The 15,000-nt window shown below is 46.0% G+C and overlaps 1 protein-coding gene across 4 annotated transcripts in view; it reads left to right on the forward strand.

The window, feature by feature from the left end:
- pum (pumilio) overlaps window positions 1-15,000 on the forward strand; it is a 494,630-nt gene that overhangs the window by 289,620 nt on the left and 190,010 nt on the right. The window lies entirely within an intron of this gene.

A 15,000-nucleotide genomic window follows, 5' to 3' on the forward strand; every position in this document is an offset into this window, starting at 1 on the left:
GTCTCTCCCTTCCACTCATGTCTCCCCTCCACCCATCTCTCCCCTCCACCCATCTCTCCCCCCACCCTTCTTTCCGCTCCACCCATCTCACCCCTCCATTCTTTTGTACCGTCCACCTTTCTCTCCGTACTCTTCCTCCCTCTTCACCCTTCTCCGTACCCTTCCTCCCCCTCCTCCGCCCTTCGCTCTTCTCTCTCCCCTCCACCCATCATGAACTCCTCCCTCCCTTCCCCTCCCCTCCCCTCCCCGCCCCGCCTCGTCTCATCCTTCCGTGTTCCCCGTCTCTTATTTTTTTTTTTTTTTTACCTGTAACAATTTCCTACCACCTCTTGTTACCTGGTTTATTATCGTATTATTTCTTCCTGTACGGTTTATTCTCTCTCTCTCTCTCTCTCTCTCTCTCTCTCTCTCTCTCTCTCCACGCAGCTCATAGCAACCCACCCATTTCTTTTTCTTTTGTAAGGGATCGTTTTGCAGTCTCAGCCTTGGGTTCATTCTTCCCGACATCAAGAAAATATCCTTCTTCTTCGCCTTTCCTTTCACTCTCTCCCCCATTACACGTGCTCCCCTCTCACCCCCAACACGTGCTCCCCTCTCACCCCCAACACGTGCTCCCCTCTCACCCCCTACACGTGCTCCCCTCTCTCCCCCTACACGTGCATCCATTCCTTTGTCCTCACCTTTTTCCCATCCACTCCATCTATGTCTGTCTTTATTTTATTTTTATTTTTTTTTCACGTTACAGTTAGCTTTCTCCCCCTTCCCCTTCCCCTCCCCCTCTCCACCCCCTCCTCCGCCTCCCTCCCAGCCCCTTCCCAGTCTGCTTTGTTTTTGCAAGATTCTCTCTCTCTCTCTCTCTCTCTCTCTCTCTCTCTCTCTCTCTCTCTCTCTCACACACACACACACACACACACACACACACACACACACACACACACACACACACACACACACACACACACACACACACACACACACACACACACATCCTCCATTCTTCGTCCATACAAAAAATTTTCTTTAAGGAATGGAGACTAATGAAGACTGGAGGAGAGAGAGAGAGAGAGAGTATTTAAAGCCCCCGGTCCTGTATAACACCATGTTCAGTCATTTACATACATTAAGCAATATTGTAAAACCCAAGGACCAGGGTACGTAAAATAGACCAGTGATGGTATTAGAGCTGCCTAGCATGGGCCAACCGGCCTACTGCAGTTATCCTCTCTTCTTATGTTCTTATGTGTATATATGATGCTAGTCACGAAGAAGTGCTATGGTGTGGAGGCTAGGCGACGGTGTAAATGATGCTTGTCACGATGAAGTGCTATGGTGTTCAGGAATGTGTAAATGATACTAGTCACAAGGAAGTGCTGTGGTGTTTAGGAATGTGTAAATGATGCTAGTCACGAAGAAGTGCTATGGTCTGATGCTAGTCACGAAGAAGTGTGGAGGAATAAATGGGAGACGGTTTAATCGATGCCAGTCACGAAGAAGTGCTGTGGAAGGGATGTGGAGGTGAAATGTATTGGGTTTTCTGGGAAGGTATTCTTATAATCCTATCCATCTTGAATGCTGAGGTTAACAATATTTATTAACATTAAATCATGATGCTAGTCACGAAGAAGTGCAATGGAGGGAATATAGAGGTTAGCGTTCCAGGGTTAAGGATGTAGTATTGTCTTTTTCTGCCACCAGGCACTGTGATATAAACCACAAAAGGGTTAAGATTTGGGCCAAGTTGAGAGAGAGAGAGAATGATAGTCACCTTACCTCACCTGCCCCACATTCCTACCTACTCTACCTGTCCCATTTCCTCCCATGAACCACATCATAATCATCATCATCATCATCACAATCACCACCATCTCCCACTCCTACATCCTCCTCCTCCTCATCATCACCATCATCATCATCATCATCATCATCATCATACCTGTTCATAGTGATTGCTAATTAATCATTCTTCTTTTCAGGTAAGCCCTCGATGCCTTCAGACTCACACAGGCGGAGGTAAAGTAACAGGTAATTTGATATTAATGTAAAATATCTTCATGAGGTCCACATATTTTTCTCAGCTTGTAATCCAGTGGGGAAAGAAAATTACACTGTGGTTTGCATTTTTTAGTCATCATTATTACTTTATATTGTTTGTCATTGTTTGTATAGCCTACTAACTCAATTTGTGATAGCGGTAATTGATGAAGATGATGATGATAACTAAGCGAGGTTAGTTTTTGATGTTGCTTGCTTATTATTTTTTTTCATCTGCCATTGTTAAAGCACGTGGTTTTTGTTTACATATACCATCATAATCACGTGGTTCATGTTTTCGTATGACAAGCACGTGGTCTTTGTTTACATTTTGATTAAAGCACGTGGTTATTGTTTACATCTGCCCTTTAAAGCTCGTGGTTATTGTTTACATCTGGTGTCATGGTAGCACGTGGTCATTGTTTACATCCGCCGTCGTCATACCACGTGGTTATTGTTTACGTTTCTCAGCTGGGGTGGGAAGGCTTTGTGTGTCTCTCTCTCATGGTGGTAGTGGCGGCTTTGAGGATGAGAAAGTAATCATTTGTGTGGAAAGTAATATCTTGTCTCCTTTCTTTGTCTTTTTCTTTGTGGTGTCATATTGTCTTCCTGGGTCCCTTGTCTCTGTCTCATCCTCATCATACCTCCTTCCTGATTGTGTGAATTTTCTTTTTTCTTTCATTTTTCTATCGATCTTTGTCCCCCCTCCCCACTTCTTCTTCCCTCCCTCCCGCCTTTTCTCGTATTTTCGTTCTTACTGCTATGGTCTCTCTCTCTCTCTCTCTCTCTCTCTCTCTCTCTCTCTCTCTCTCTCTCTCTCTCTCTCTCACGCACACACACCATCGATCTATCTACGTCTTCCTTCGTTCCTTGTCACTCTGCGTTGTCTCCTTCACGTATACTCCACTTCCCCATTCCACTACTTCCTCCTTCCCTCCCCTAACCCCATCCTCTCATATTTTCCTCCTGTCTGCTTCCTTCTTTATTGCACATTCTTGTCGACTTATCTCCCTCCTTGTCCATTCTTCCTTTGTCTTCCCTCCTCCTCCTCCTCCCTCAATTTTCTCCCCAACCTGCCTTCATCTCCTGCCATTCATCATATTATTATTCTCTCCTGCTCCCCATCTCCCTCCTGCTGCTCCTCTCTAATACCTCTTCGTTCATAGTCCAGCCATCTGCTACAACCATGGTATTTGATTTTTTTAGCCCTTTCGCTTTTATTTTCTCGGCTTTTCCACTTTCACTGCCAGAAGGAAAGAATGAAGAGAAGGAAGGAGGAGGAGGAGGAAAATGAGGATGATGAAAGAGGAAGGAGTGAAGGAGAGGAGCAGAGGAAGAGGAGGAGGTAAAGTTGAAGGAGTAAAATTTGAAGGAGGAGGAGGAGAAGGTGGAGGAGTAAAATATGAAGGAGGAGAAGGTGAAGGAGTAAAATTTGAAGGAGGAGGAGGAGGTGAAGGAGTAAAATATGAAGGAGGAGGAGGAGAAGGTGAAGGAGTAAAATTTGGAGGAGGAGGAGGAGGTGAAGGAGTAAAATTTGAAGGAGAAGGAGGAGGAGGAGGTGAAGGAGTAAAATTTGAAGGAGGAGGAGGAGGAGGAGGAGGTGAAGGAGTAAAATTTGAAGGAGGAGAAGGTGAAGGAGTAAAATTTGTATAAGGTGGAGGAGTAAACTTTGAAGGAGGAGGAGGAGAAAGTGAAAGAGTAAAATTTGAAGGAGGAGGAGGAGAAGATGGAGGAGTAAAATGTGAAGGAGTTGGAGGAGGATCAGACATATTCCTTTCGATTGGGTGGGGGTCGTTGAGTTTTATATTTATTTTTCTAGGTCTCAATTTTCCCCAAGAACACGACCCACCTTCCCTCTGTAAATAACCTCTTCATATTTATTCACAGCCACCTGTTATTCACCCTCCCACTTTCACTTTTTATTTGTTTATTTTTTGGGAGAGTGGATACCTTTGCCTATGTGGTCTAGTGGTTAGCATGCCCCAGTCGGAGTGTTGGCACCACGTAGGTTCGATCCTGCAAGATGATGACTACAGGGTAATCGTGTTTGTTTTTTTTTCTGTTTTTCTTTGGTCTTTCGCATCGGCGTTCGTTCTTAGTTGTCATGTTTATATTCGTTAAAGATAATGATAAATTAGGTGTTAATCTGTCTTGAGTCTTTTATCTACATCCTTTTCGTTGCCTTTTATAATCGGCCTTTCTTGTTCATGTTTGTTCCTATCACCTTCATGTTTGTTCATCCCACCTTCATTTTTATCTCACCTTCATGTTTGTTCATCCCACCTTCATTTTTATCTCACCTTCATGGTTGTTCATCCCACCTTCATTTTATCTCACCTTCATGTTTCATTTTCATGTATAGTTATTGAAAACAGATCTTGTCTTTTTTTTCACCTGTCATGTTTAGTCTTTCATTTTTTCTTTCATGTTCACTTTCCATGTTCAGTCTCTCACGTCATGTTCACTGTGCATGTTCAGTCTTTCATCTTTATTTCATGTTCATCTTTATTGCTCACTCCCACTTTTATTATCCGCCTTTCACATTCATGCTTGTCCTATAATGCTGGGCCTTTCTCTTTCCCCCCTTCCCCCCGCTCTCTCTCCCCTCCCTTCCCTCCCTCCCTTCCCTTTACCTTCTCAGCGCGGAGTGCCAGCTGACATTTCCTTCTCTGGTGCTTTAAATGTGACGGGGTAGAATGGAAGGTGAGACGTGTAAGTAGGTAGGTAGGTAAGTCGGTAGGTAGGTAGGTAGGTAAGTTGATTGGTAGGTAGACTGGGTGGGAGGGAGAGGAAGTTGGTTGTTTTCGGTCGGGAGAGGGAGGGAGGTTGGTTGAAAGGGAGGGAGGAAGGGAAAAAGGGAGGAAGGTAGATAGGTAGGTTAGAACGTAGGGAGGAAGGAAGTCAGGAAAGCTGGTTGGCTGGTAGAACCTTTTATAGAAAGGGGAGGAAGTTAGAAGTTAGGTAAAGGGGGGGAAGGAAGCGGGGGGGAGGAAAAGTAAATCGGGGAGGAATGTGGGTAGATAGATAGGTAGCAGACAGGCAGATAGGTAGGCAGCGAGGGAAGAAAATAGGTAGGGAAGTAGGTAGAAAAATAGATAGAAAATAGATAGGGAAATAGATAGAAAGGCGATTATAACAGGAATTAGAATATTTCAAGGGAAGGAGATATAACAAAAGGGTTTGGCAGGTAAATTATTAAGGCAGGTATAGGCAGAAAGGTTAGGCAGGTGAAGTGATAAGGCAGGCAGAAGGATTAGGCACATGTGGGGTGACAGGTGAGGTAGGTAGGAAAACTTGTCATTTGGGTGAACGATGGGAGAGAGAGAGAGAGAGACGCTGGAACAGGTGTGCCTAATGAACAGGTGAACACGAACACAAAGGTATGGTCATCAAAACACCTGTTACCTCTTCATTACAATTGTTCGGTGTATTATTTTTACTACATCAGGAGTGTGGTAGGTAAGGGACGCCCACCATCCACTCACTCGATGTAGTGTTGTATTCTTATAATTGTACTGAATGACATGGGAGATTTTCTAAAACCATTGAAATCATTTATAATAATTTTAGTAATACCAGACACTTTCCTTCCTAATACCAGATGATTTTCACCTAATACCAGACAGTTTCCTTCACCTAATACCAGACAATTTTCTTCATTTAACACCACACAGATTCCTTCATATGAGAAATTTTAGCAGTGAAAGGGCGAAGGAAAAAATTAAGTAAAAAAAAAAAAAATGGCATTCCATAGTGTGTGACAGGGTTTGGCATTTGCGAGGTGTTAAGAGTCACAAGGGAGAGGGCGAGGCGCAAAGGTCACATAGAGTAAGTGTGGGAAAGTTGGGTTCTAATTCGCCTTCACGTGGTGGCACCCATATGTGAGGGTGGTGCAGCTGCCTGGTTATTCAGACGCCTGTTTTTAAGTTTGTGTGCCTTAACCCTGGTACTACTACTACTACTACTACTACTACAACTAAACTACCACCACCACCACCACCACCACCACCACAATCACTTAACGTAGCGCCAGAATTTAACAGTACTACTGCTGTACAGTACTTCCTTCCCTTAGCACTTCTTCGTGACTAGCACCATATTCTAGAGTTACTCTCGTGCTATAACTTAATGGCAGAATAGAATAATACTACAACTCTGCAACCTTCCTATAGCTCTTCTTCGTGACTAGCACCATCGTCTAATGTTAATCTCGTGTTATAGCTAAGTATTTAAGATGGTGAGATGGCAGATTTAGGCCAAGTTAAGATGAAGAGAATATTGTTATCTAGGTAGGTAGGTAGGTTTAGGTATGTAAGTAGGTAGGTAGGTAGGTAGAGGCCAGGCAGGCAGGTAGGTAGAGGTCAGGCAGGCAGGTAGGCATGTTTGGTGAGGCAGGTGCGGGGCAGGCGAGATAGAATTTAGATGACTAGAAAGTTGGCGAGGTTTGAGAGAGAGAGAGAGCAGTTGACTTTTGGGATTTGAGTAGGAATGAAGGTGTGTATTATGAATATGTATGTATGAATGTAAAGTCAGATAATGTTTCCACGCAAAAAATTGTAAATGAGTCGATTGCCTCCTGTGTATGCAGTACCTGGGAAACGGTAGAAACGAAGATGTATTTAGAGATGTACAGATAGATAGATTGATAGATAGATAGATAGATGGATAAAGTGAGGGTTGTCATAGTATGGTATTGTACAGGAGTAAGAAGTGAAGGGTGACATGATGAAATAGGAATGGTTGTCCAAAGTGATGCTAGTGAGATGAGGCAGGTGGAGTGAGCAAGGTGATATGATGAAGTGAGGCAGGCAGGTGAGGTGAGGCAGAGAAAGGAAGGTGAAGCAGGTGACGTGAGGTAGGTCAGGTGAGGCAGAGGCAGATGGAGTAAGGTGAAACAAACGAAGGACAGTGAATATTTGGGATGACATGACGAGGCAGGTGGACAGGTGAGGCAGGTGGGTGAGAGGCTGGATTAGGGGTGAGATGAGGCAGGTAGAAAGGTGAGGCAGGTGGGTGAGAGGCAGGATTAGGGGTGAGGTGAGGCAGGTAGGGAGGTGAGGCAGGTGGGTGAGAGGCAGGATTAGGGGTGACATGATGCGAGGAGGTGAGGTAGGTGGGCGAGAGGTAGGATTAGGGGTAACATGATGGGGTGAGGTGAGACAGGTAGAAAAGTGAGGCAGGTGGGTGAGAGGCAGGATTAGGGGTGAGGTGATGGTGTGAGGTGAGGCAGGAGAGGAGAGGCAGGATTAGGTGTGACATGATGGGGTGAGGAGAAGCAGGTAAAGAGGTGAGGCAGGATTAGGGGTGACATGATGGGGTGAGGTGAGGCAGGATTAGGGGTGACATGATGGGGTGAGGTGAGGCAGGATTAGGGGTGACCTGATGGGGTGAGGTGAGGCAGGATTAGGGGTGACGGGGTGAGGTGAGGCAGGTAGACAGGTGGGGCAGGATTAGGGGTGACATGGTGGAGTGAGGTGAGGCAGGTAGACAGGTGAGGCAGGATTAGGGATGACATGGTGGAGTGAGGTGAGGCAGGTAGAGAGGTAAGGCAGGTAGGTGATAGGTAGGATTAGGGGTGAGGTGAGGCAGGGTTGTGGTGTATCCCTGACGCTGTTTTGAGTCGCTTGTGTTTGCCCTGACCCGTGTCCAATGCCTTGCCACACGCACCTCACACCACCACCACCACCACACCTACCACAACTACTATGGCCACGCCTGCACTTTACACCATCACCACTACACCCACCACTCGTACAACCACCACCACACCCACCACGTATTACCACCACCATCATACCTACTACTACTACCAGCATCACCTACCACCACCATCACCACCACCACACGCACTATCACCACCATACCCATCACCACCATCATACCTACTACTACCACTACCAGCATCACCTACCACCACCATCACCATCACCACCACCACCGCAACTACTGCTATCAGTCATGGTGTTTTTCTGCCTGTTTTCTTGCCGGGTATTTTGCTAGAGGGAGTGGCAGACGGAGGGGAACCTTTCTCGTTTCTCTTTTTCTCTCACGCGTAGGTTAGAGCTTGAGCCTGTCTAGTTTACCGTGGCGAATAACTCCTTTGCAAAGTTAGTAGCATTATATCTGTATTCCCATGTACTTATTTACCACACCACCACTGCCACTAACAACAACACAACCACTGCCGCCACCTTCACAACCACAGCTACACAAACACAAAACATCACCACAAACAGCAATAACCATCACCACCACAGGGCATCGCACAGCACCACAGGAACATCACATGGCCCTCACTCTAGCACCACAACCACAACACCACACTCCCAACACCCACCAGCAGAACCTCAAAGCAAGAGCCATCACCACAACTACCACACAGCACCATACCACCCCCACCACTACCACACAACACCATAGCACCACCACCATCACTACCACACACCACCATACCACCACTACCACACAACACCATACCACCACCACACCACAACCACCACCTAATACAACCATACCCGTTTGGTAGTAAGGACCCTGCACATTATCTGGTCAGTTGAACTCCGGTGACCTGCAACCACCCCGACCCCTTGACAAACAGCACCTGCAACTCTACCACCAATACCATCACCACCAACACCTCGGTACAGATGCAGCCAGTCACCACCATGCTATCATCACATCCACAACATTTCCATCACTTCCCCACCACAGTACTGTCATCTCCGTTACTCTCATCATCATCATCACCACCACCACCACCAACACCACCACCACCACCACCACCACCACCCACTCAGTTTTTATTTGCACAAGAGGCCATGTCATAAATGAGGGAATTGCAATAAAGGAATGAAAGAGAAGTGCAATAAAGAGAGGTGGCCAGAGGGTGAGTAATTAAGGCAGAGTCACAAACAAGGCTGGATACACACCATACCTATACTACAACAACAACTACTGACATTCTGCTACTACTACTACTACCACTACTACTGCTGCAACTACTGGTGATGATAATGATGATGGTGATGATGATGAGGAGGAGGAGGAGGATACTGCTGATACCACAACTATGCTATTACTATTTCTATACTACTGCTACTGCTACTACTACTACTAACGATATCAAAAAGCGATAGAGATGTAACGTGGTAGAGTTAGGGCTAATAATATAGGAGCCTAATAAGAAAGTGATAAAGGGAGGATTGAAGAGAATGCAGTAAAGTGTATGATATGGTTGAGGCAAGTAATAAAGGAAGGATCTAGTAATACAGAGGGTCCAATAAAGCTGCGTTGTAGAGATGAGGCGAGGGGTAAAGCGAGTGTTCGTAATAAAGGAGGACATTTAAGGTACGTGGTAAAAGTGAGGTTAGTAGTAAAGGGGAGGAAATAAAGTAATAGAAGAAATAATAACGTAGTAATAAAAGTGCCCTAAAATAACGCATTAATAAAGGAGGTGTGGTAAAATGAATGGTAATAAGGGCAATAAAGCAACGTGGTAAAGATGAGGTCAGTAATAAAGGCAACGTGACCCCTGACCTCCCTCTTCCTACCCCCCCTCGCCCCCAGGACCACAAACAAACAAGAGCCGGACAGCCAACCCACATCACTCTCCCTGTCGCTGTGTGTGTGTGTGTGTGTGTGTGTGTGTGTGTGTGTGTGTGTGTGTGTGTGTGTGTGTGTGTGAGAGAGAGAGAGAGAGGGTGGGGGGGGGAATAGACTCCTCTCAATCATTGCCATCACTAGATTACGTTGGGGTTTTAGCTGTGGAGGGGGAAAATAGAGGGAGGATTGTGTTGTGTGCCAGTCAACCCCTTCATGGTCGGGGCAACTCTTGGGTATTCCATTCCAGTTTAATGCCAGACGATTTTATTCAGTTGAGTGAGTTGTGGGAGCCTCTCTCTCTCTCTCTCTCTCTCTCTCTCTCTCTCTCTCTCTCTCTCTCTCTCTCTCTCTCTAAAAATACGAACGTTAATATTTGCATTGGTGGTCCTTGTGTCACAGTCCTTCGTCCGTTTCAGGTGACCCTGTGCTAAATGACACAAGCCGCGTAGCCCCTGTTCCTTAGCGATTTATTTTTGGCATATTACACAATTGAACTCCCTTGTATGTTCGTTAATGTGGCAGTGGACTCAGATTTGGGTGGAGGAGGATGGTTGTGGAGGCGGAGGGAGGGTGGAGCGTGTGGAGTATAGTGTTGCAGTTAATCCAGGGTAAAGGGCATTGTGTGTGTGTGTGTGTGTGTGTGTGTGTGTGTGTGTGTGTGTGTGTGTGTGTGTGTGTGTGCCCTTATAACACCACAAGAGAAGGGAGTAATGGTGACGAATATGTGTTGGAATAGATGACGTGGTGTTGAATTCTCTCCCACCGAAAAAATGAAGTGTGTGTGTGTGTGTGCGTGCGTGTGTGTGTGTGTGTGTGTGTGTGTGTGTGTGTGTGTGTGTGTGTGTGTGTGTTTAAGGGAGAAGGTTTGGGGGATGATTGATTTTTTTTCAGGGTCGAGTATATTATCACGAAACGTCATGATCAGTAGCATTTTTCTATCATCATTATCATCATCATTTTCACTATTATTGTCACTGCTGTTATCATTATTATTGTTATTATTATTACTGATTATTATTATTATTATTATTATTATTATTATTATTATTATTGTCCTTATCATCGTTGTTTTCATTTGAACACAGTACATGTTATTACTCCACACTTGTAGCACCATATTATTATCACAACTCACTATACCACACCACACCACATCATACCACACCACATCATATCACACCACACCACACCACAGCTCGTCATAGCAACCACTCTATCCTTTTACATTAAACAGGAGGTGAAGGACCCTGTTATGTAAGGTCTGCAATTTAGTGCCGTGGTTGAGAGAGAGAGAGAGAGAGAAAGAGTACACCACCACCTTATTACGCCACACCACACCGCATTACACCACACCACTCCACACCTCACCACACTACACCACAGCACATCACACCACACCTTATATTAAAACATGATGGAGAAATTATGTAAATCAAGGTATTTAGTGAGGAGAGAGAGAGAGAGAGAGAGAGAGAGAGAGAGGAGGGGATGGTTAGGTTAGGTGGGGTGGGGATAGGGAAAGGAAGAGGGATGGGAGAAAGGGTAAAGAAAAGAGAGAGAAGGGGAAAGAGTGTGCGAGAGGAGAGAGAGAAGAGGGTGGATATGAGAGAGAGAGAGAGAGGCTAGGTGTGGGATGTCTGCAAGCTGGGTACAACTCTAACCACTCCCTCCCACCCCCCACCCACCCCACCCCGTTGAATGATGTGTAGATGATGGGGTGTTGCCTCATTGCAAAGGGAGGGACAAGGAATATACTTTTTTTTTACTTATTTATACTTATTTTTCTTCCTTTCACTACCATGTACTTAATCGTTGTGTAAGTGCATATGTTTCTCGATGACCAAATAATGATAACAATAACAGTAATGATGGTAATGATGATAGTAATAATAAAACAGCGACATTACTATTATTACTACTACTACTACTAATAATAATAATAATAAAATAGACATGGTAATGATATCAACATCCTTATCATCATACTTCACGAATTTTATCTTATCTTTATTGGCGTCTCCTTAGTCATCATCTTTAATATCAGTTTAATAACCGTCTTTATCATCGTCATCATTACTTTCACCACCACCACCACCACCACCACCACTGTCATCATCATCATCAGCAGCATTATTACTACCACCACCACCACCATCATCATCATCATCATCATGTTCGGACGACTTTCCAGGGTGGGTTCGAGCTCCCCTGAATGCCACTGAATTTGTAGGGCAGACACGCACTCACACAAACCTACACCACACCACTGTCTAATATCTTCTTTCACTGTTTGTGCCTTGGGCCTGTCATACCTACCCGTGACCTCCTGTGATGAGAGAGAGAGAGAGAAAGAGAGGGAGAGAGAGGGAGTTCTCCAGACGATTTTATTCAGGTGTGGAGAGGCTTTAAGAATTGGAGATGATTGAGTATAACTTCACTAAAAAACTGTTATCACTTTTTTATGCTAGCTCCTTGTGGCAGATGCCCTCGAAGTGAAGGTGTTAAGATTTGTGTGTGTGTGTGTGTGTGTGTGTGTGTGTGTGTGTGTGTGTGTGTGTGTGTGTGTGTGTGTGTGTGTGAATTAAGCTGTTTCTGGATAAGTTTGTGTTGGATCAAGTATATGTGAGAATACATGTGCCCGAATTAAGGTGTGTGTGTGTGTGTGTGTGTGTGTGTGTGTGTGTGTGTGTGTGTGTGTGTGTAAGTAGATGTGTTGGATATGGCTGTGTTGATGTACCTTTGGCTGGGTAGGTTGGTTGGTTGGTTGACCACTGAATAGATCATGTTACCTCCTCTCTCCTCGTCTTCCATTCTCCCTCACCGCACTAGCATCGCATACCCTCTCCTCCCCCCTCCACCTGCCCACATACCCCGCTGCACCTCCACCTCATCCACACCTGACCACATACTCCACATCTGTTTCACTCCTGCTTACCTACCTGCTTGTTCCGGTCTTTCCCTCATAATATATCCGTTTTCCACACCTGTTTCACTCTGACTTTTCGATGTCCTCCGCACTTGTTCCTCGTCCACACATACATCTGTTCCACACCTGCATACACACCTTACATCTGTTCCACACCCACATACATGCTCAACATCTGTTCCACACTACCCTAATGCTGACACATGCTTATCATATTTTCCACACCAGCACACGTACTCCACACTACACACACATACCTTTTACCTGTTCCACACCTACACACACACACACACACACACACACACACACACCTGTCCCACACCTTGCTACACTTGATCCACGTCCCCATACTGAAGGTGTTAAGCTTACTACACAGGGAGCCATTCTCACGTGTAAAACCAACGAGAACGTCAGCGTGGTAATGAAACAGCAACATAAAAATACAGACGACACAGCTGAGGGATCATGTGTAGCAGGAACTGGGTTTGTGGATGGGAGGGGGAGGATGGGATGGTAGGAGGGGATGGGGGAGGAAAGGAGGAGGAGGGGACGGTAGAGGAGGTAGAAGTGGATGGATGAGGAAAGGAGGAGGAGGGGAGGGGACAGGAGGAGTGGTGCGTAGAAGGAATGGAATGGAAAGGGAGAGGAGGGCAGAGGAATGGTGGAGGGAATGTGAACGAGAGTGGATAGGAGAGGAGATGAGAAGGAAAGAGAGGAAGAGAAGGGATAAGGAGGGAAAGAGATGGGAGGGGAGGAGAGGAGAGGCGAGGGAAGAGGAGGAAAAACAAAAATCATTTTCCCTCCAGCCTCGCCATTCCACACAGTCTCCATTTTTGTGTCGTTTCTTCTTATATCCAGTCTCTCTCTCTCTCTCTCTCTCTCTCTCTCTCTCTCTCTCTCTCTCTCTCTCTCTCTCTCTCTCTCTCTCTCTCTCTCTCTCTCTCTCTCTCTCTCTCTCTCTTCTCCTTCCCTTTCCCTTATCTCCTCTTTCTCCCCCACCCCAGTCTCATTTTCCGTCCTATCTCAACATGGTAGCCTTCCCGATAACTGAATAGGCTAGTAAGATAGTGTAGTGGTGATCGAGGACTACAGAAGTGGTTAGGAGGGATAGATATGGTGTGGGTCCCGGTTGGTGCCCGATTTTGTGTCAGGGTTGAGTAGAGATTGGAAGGGTTGATTGGCAGTGAATTGGGTCGGTTGGGTGGGTGAGTGGTTGGTTGTGGTAATGGTTGGGTGGATGAGTGGTTGGTTGGGTGGTTAGTTGTGGTAGTGGTTGGGTGGATGAGTGGTTGGTTGTGGTAGTGGATGAGTGGTTGGTTGTGGTAGTGGATGAGTGGTTGGTTGTGGTAGTGGTTGGGTGGATGAGTGGTTGGTTGTGGATGCGTGGTTGGTTGTGGCAGTGATTAAGTGGATGAGTGGTTGGTTGTGGTAGTGGTTGGGTGGATGAGTGGTTGGTTGTGGTAATGGTTGAGTGGATGAGTGGTTGGTTGTGGTGGTGGTTGGGTGGATGAGTGGTTGATTGTGGTAGTGGTTGGGTGGATGAGTGGTTGGTTGTGGTAGTGGTTAGGTGGGTGTCTGGTTGGATTATGGATTGTTGGTTGTCGTGATAGTTGGTTGAACGAACGTACGTGGTGGGTGGGGGTTTGGTTGAATGGTTGGGTGAATGGTTGTTGGTTGTCTGTGATGGTTGGTTGTCTGTGATGGTTGGTTGGGTGTTTCTTAGTGTTGTTTTGCTAGCCAGGTCGTCAAGTGTGTGAGAGTATCGCGTGCTTAGTCTCTGGTTGCTGTATTTTGGAAGGCGGGTCTGGGGATAATATGACCTCTTGTTGCCACGGTGGGAGGGTAGAGAGAGAGAGAGAGAGAGAGAGAGAGAGAGAGAGAGAGAAGGGTGTAGAGAATGAAGCGAAAGAGTGAGTGAGGAAGGGAGGGGGAGAGAGAAGTAAGAGAGAGGAGGTGTGGGGGGTAGGGGAATGTGCTGGTTATGGTGCGTATAAGTGGGGGTCCCGGAGCTAGTTTTTGTGAGGGGAGGGGGAGGGAGTGAGGAAAAGAGGGGAGGGGAAGGGGGAGGGGGTAGGTTATGGCCCTTGAGAGTCCGACCTGCGCTCACCTCAACTTCCCCCTCCTCCTCTTCTTCCCTCTCCTTCCCCCTCCTCCTTTTCTTCCCTCTCCTTCCTCTCCTTTTCCTTCCTCATTGTTCTTTTCTCATTCAGTATTCCTCTGTTTCCTTCTCCTCCCTCTTCTTTCTACGACTCTTTTCATCCTTTCTTTTTCCTCTCCCTCATCCTCTTCCTCCTCTTCTCTTCCCTTCATTCTCTAATACACATCAAAGACCCTTTTGCTGACGGCTTATTGTTGTAGCTGAAATTCTCCTGTCTGTCTATTGTCTACTGTGATTAACCTTTCTATCTACCTGTCTGTCTACTGTCTACCTGTCTGTTTAC

The sequence above is a fragment of the Coenobita brevimanus genome, chromosome 102, assembly GCF_032717465.1.
Source record: "Coenobita brevimanus isolate Jiangsu-jjx chromosome 102, ASM3271746v2, whole genome shotgun sequence".
Taxonomy (NCBI): Eukaryota; Metazoa; Arthropoda; class Malacostraca; order Decapoda; family Coenobitidae; genus Coenobita; species Coenobita brevimanus.